Source organism: Mus caroli, unplaced genomic scaffold (assembly GCF_978045245.1).
Source record: "Mus caroli unplaced genomic scaffold, Mus_caroli_1 scaffold_6, whole genome shotgun sequence".
Classification (NCBI taxonomy): Eukaryota; Metazoa; Chordata; class Mammalia; order Rodentia; family Muridae; genus Mus; species Mus caroli.
In genome coordinates, this window is record NW_028227261.1 from 128,793,272 (window position 1) to 128,798,721 (window position 5,450).

The 5,450-nt window shown below is 33.6% G+C and overlaps 1 non-coding gene across 1 annotated transcript; it reads left to right on the forward strand.

Moving 5' to 3' along the window:
* The first annotated feature begins 1,280 nt into the window (after nucleotides 1-1,280).
* On the forward strand, nucleotides 1,281-1,383 carry LOC115031081 (U6 spliceosomal RNA). The gene has a single exon (XR_003836646.1). It is a non-coding gene; the product is annotated as a U6 spliceosomal RNA (small nuclear RNA).
* Nucleotides 1,384-5,450: the final 4,067 nt, after the last annotated feature.

Sequence of the window (5,450 nt, forward strand, 5' to 3'; positions counted from 1 at the left end):
TATGCTCACAGTGAATCCTCACCGCAGTAGAAACCCTAACTAGATACAACCACTGGCATTGGTGAAACACTGGAAAAGATTATTTTAAATATCTGTACCTGGTGATTTCTAACCAGTTGTTTTTAGTAGGAATATTGTTATCACATATATTCTTCCCTAAACTGAGGTTAGAGACTGTGTTTCACTTGTTTTTAAATTCTGTGTTGCTCTTCACACTGGAAGTTCACGAATGATATTTGCTCTACATGACTTAATAGTTCAAATATTCAATTTCTATGAACATTTCGCTCTATTCCTTGATAATAGCATTTGTTAAAATGTCCATAAAACTAGATGCTGGTGACAAGAAATATCAATCATTGATGAAGTAAGTAGAATGAAAGCGATTTTTGAATCTTTGGTAGGAATACCTATAAAGAAAGAGTCAATGAAAAGTTTACTTTCATGTTCTTTTTCCTATTGAAAAATAATTCCAACCTTTAAATACTTAATTTAAAATTTATTTTTATTCATTTATTTTATTTATTTGCATTCAACTTATTGAGATAAACAGGTGATGCTTTTACATATGAATGTGTCAATCATGGAAATCTATTCTCTGCCTAAGAGATTTTTTTTTTATCTTTACACTGAACCATATACAGTGATAGACCTTATATATGTATGTGAAAGTTTGTGTATATAAAATCTTTATATCTATAAAAAGAACCATATATCAATAAATATGTATGTTCTGTCTTGAGTATGTTTTGTGCTGTTGTCAGGTATAAGATTTATGTATTTGCCACAAGTAGTTGTCTTATCACAGAAAGCTTTAACTTAGGAAACATTTTATAAGTTCCTTCATCGACTTATTTTTATTGAATTGTGATGTTTCATGCTTCAAAAGCAGCTATGTCAATAAGGGAATGCACTTCTAAAATAGAGGCAGCATTTCATTTTTCTGGACTCTATCAGAATATAATCTTAACCCCAGGCTTTAAAAAGACTATAAAATATTAAAATAAATTGTTTTTATTATGTCCCACTAACATTCAACTACAACAGAAGAATTTTATTTTTGCACAAATCACAGATTTTCTTTTTAGAATTTCTATTAAATATTTTATTCTTATCTTTATAATGGAATATTACATGAATATTAAATGAAAATTAGGAAATCTATGGTACCTGCTAGAATATAAAAAATGCTTAATCATACACTAAAATACAAATTTTGCTTAATTCCATTTATATAAAATATATAGTGAAGGAAACATCATAGAAATAAAATGCACTGAATGCTTAGGCAGCACATATACTAAAATTGGAAGAATACAGAGAAAATTAGCAGGGCCCCTGTATAAGGATGACATGCAAATTCATGAAGCCTTCCATATTTAAAAAAAAAAAAAAAACAGAAAAGAAAAGGAATAAAATGTAGAATAAAACTGCAAATCCTAGGAGGAAGAATGAAGAGAGAGCTACAGGTATTTCTGAGATCTGTATAGGAGTTTATGGAAAAGGTTCTGAAAGTATATAACTATACTTATAAGCTAAAGCTACCATATTACTTATTTAAAACTGGCTAAAATATTAAACACTCTGTTGTATTTTCTACTACAACAAAACACTTGAAAATTGACATTAATGAAAATTAACATAGACACATTTTATTTAGTTTAATACGTGTGGTTATTCTGAGATTAATGCATTAGAAGAATGTGATTTGTACTTCTCTATGATTATAATCTATAAATAAGAATATGCTGTGTCTTTGTCTTGTATTACCTTGCCATTTTAAAGACATGTTGTCTTTTAGTATAGAAATTACAATGAAATTCCATGTAATCTATATGAAATATAATTCAAAAAACACTTTCATAAATATTATGGTCAGATTTTTTTAAAAAACAATGTCAATAATTTTGTTTGAAGAAAATATTTATTTGTAGAAGTTGAGAGTAAAATTATTAATAATACATTTATTGAGCTTAAAATATACTTAAATAATTAAAAATAAAAAATTAAAATATACCTAAATAAAATAATGAACATCATTAAGTAATGTACAAACAAGAAGGCTTGCCAATATTAAATTATGTGATGATGTACACCTCTAACCTGAGAACTACCCAGCCATTATTATCTTCCCAAGATATCAATATTCCAACGTGGAAGGATGAAGCTCATGATTTCTCAAAACCAGCAAACTAGCTGTTGTTAGTTGATAGCGTCTGAGTGAGAGAACATTCTTTTTTTTTAAGGGTGTGAGCTCTGGTAGATCAACAATGGTTTAGTGAATGACCACTAGTGAGCATATTAACAATAAAAATTAGACATTGTGAGTTACTTATTAAAGGGGACTATAATAAAATCTGGTGGGAGGTAGGGGGACTGGGAAGACTTAGAAGAAGCAGTGGGTTGATAAATATGCATGCTTGATATTTTAAATTAATAAAAGTATATTTTTGAACTATAACAAATATATAAGTATAAACATATAAATATATGTAATAACTAGTAATGCAAAAGGTCATGAATCTTAAAGAAAGTAAAGAAGTACATTTAAGAGGGTTTAGAGGTAGGAAAGAGTGGGAAGACATGAGTTATAGTATTATAATTTCAAAAAAATAATAGATCCAATTAAAAATAATAATACATTTTCTTAGATTTATGTTAATAATCATTATTAAATAACTGTGTGTTGATATTTGATCCTAAGAGAATTTTTAAAATAATGTGACATAGTTTTCAGTAAGAACAATTAATAAAGAAAGGCAATTAAAATAGAAGACAAGGACAGTGGATAAAATGTCATCACTACTTTCAATTTCACTGAGTCTAATCCTCCCATCTTCCTTTGTTTTCCCTTTTTCTCCCTCTACCCTCCTTGCCTTCCTTTTTCTTCCTTTCTCTTTACTCTTCCCTTGTCACTGTAACAATGTTTTACTTCATTTTTTTTTTTGCTAGAAAAAAAATCTGTGAAATTGTTTGAAAGATTCTGTTATTATGCAAGAAAGAAATACAATCTTATCTTATATACCCACCCCTTTAGGCCATTCATTTTTTAGTTTAAGCTATAATTTACGCCTATTAGAATTTAAAAGTTAGAGGGCTGATATCCAAAATATATAAAGAACTTAAGAAACTAGACATCTACAAACCAAATAAACCCAAATAGAAAATAGGGTACTGATCTAAACAGAGAATTCCCAACAGAGGAAACTCCAATGGCTGAGAAACAGGTAAACAAGTGTTCAACATCCTTAGTCATCAGGGAAATGCAATCAAAACAACTCTGAGATTCCATCTTATACCTGTCACAATGGTTAAGATGAAAACCTCAAGCAACAGCTCATGCTGGCAAGGATGTGAAGCAAAGACAGTCCTCCATTGCTGGTGCGAGTATAAACTTATACAATCAACTTGGAGTTTTATAAGAAAACAAGGAATAGTTCTTCAAGACCCAGCTGTACCACTCCTAGTCATATACCCAAGAAATGCTCCAACATACCACAAGAATTCTTCCTCAACTATGCTCACAAAAGCTTTGTTCATAATAACCAGGGACTGGAAACAACCTAGATGTTCCTTAACCAAAGAATGGAAGAAGAAAATGTAGTAAAATACAATGGAATATTACTCAACTATTAAAAACAGTGACATCATGAAATTTGTAGGTAAGTGGTTGGAACTGGGAAAAAAAAAATCATCATGACTGAAGATCTGGGGAGAGAGAAAGAATTCTGGGATAGAATCAGTCAGGGAATTCCCCTGGAAGATGTGACAAGAAGGACACATGGTATCTGAACACAGGTAACCAAGCATGTGGCTAAGTTATAGCCAGTCAGAGAGGAGCCTAGATAGATGGCCAAGATAATTGTAAATGTATTTTGATTCTGACTTTTATTTCTGGGAGCATGGAGCTGCAGCCTCAACCAGGCCTAACTTCTATAGATGGCACCCAACCTAATGGCAATTAGAATACAATCTTACAGCATTAAAAGGCACAGGTAAAAAGTGGGGGAAAGTCAGGCTAGCAGGACAAGAGGTCTGGTCTCTTAAAACAAACAAACAAACAAAAAAACAGATCAAAGCTAAAGCATCCCAGAACAACTAGAAAGGAAGTTTCTAGGCAAGGAGCAGGCACCTACAGAGAGACCGTATAGAAGGTGGCTTTTTAAAGAAGCCCTAGCTAAATTTAAAAGTAGAACACAGAAGTAGGTGCTTCATCCAAGGGCAGAGCCGCTGAGGGGGAGTAACCAGGCTCCCATTTACACAGGTAATGAACGCAGCAGATACAGAGGCGGAGAGCAGAACAGTGAAGCCTTAGGTTCTCTGCTGTGGCCAATTTGCCCTGTAAGCAATCAGTGTGTGTGTGCGCGCGCGCGTGCGTGTGTGCGCGTGCCCGTGTGCGTGTGTTTGGTCTTGGCCAGGCCCAGGACAGCATCTGGGCTAAAACTGAGAAGGTTAGGCTGATTCCATGACAGACTTCAAATTGGCAGTTAAGAAGAAGAGGCCTAAAAACTGGACAAGTCCAGGCAAGCCCCGGCAAGTCAATTACTGATAGAGAAAAACCCACGCTCCAACCTTCAGGCAGAGAAAATACAACGTACCAGCCACCTGGCCTAAAGCAATTTCCAGAATTCCTCAGCTACTTTCTCATTAACAGTTCTCAGAGTGCTCCTGCAAGTTCCCAGCCTCCACACCCAGGTAATGGAATGTTTAAGATGCACCCAACAGATTAACATAGAGGTCACCTACACCGGACCTCCCTAATATGCTTTAAATCAGGCCCATAAGCTCACTTGGGTGTCTATCTTGGTAATGGGGAGACCCCAGCATGCTGGACTTCTGCAGAATAAAATTATATTTGAGTCCAGGATGTCATTCTTCCGTGAATCACAGACACTTAACAAACACAGAAACACAGGAGACAGAGACAGGCAGATTTCTGTGCATTTTAGACCAGACAGGGCTACACAAAGAAGTCTGGACCACGCCCTCTGCTGATAAGATAAAGCCGATTGCAAAGGACAGTCTAAAATTCAAATTGAAACATTCCCCCGCCCCCCACCCCGGGTATGTTCTGACAAACATCTAATGCAATATTAAACAGTATAATTTCATACTCTTAAATATTGAATACTTAGCCCCAAACCTAAGGCAACAATTAATCTTTTTACTCTGAAAACTTTTCCTTTGAAATGTAGAATATAACTAGACTCACACGCCAAAACTATCCTCCCCCCCTTTTTTTTTTTTATACAATGTGCTATTTCCTCTGTGTGTTACAAAAGTTTGATAATCTACATTGATTTGGTATTTAATAATATCTTTCCTATGAGGATAATATTGTTTGCAAATTTTTTGGTCATCAAAGGACATCTTGGTAATTTTAGTCTTTAGCATTTATAAATAAAGTTTTAAATAAATTGGTTAAAAATTAAGAACACAATTGCTAGATT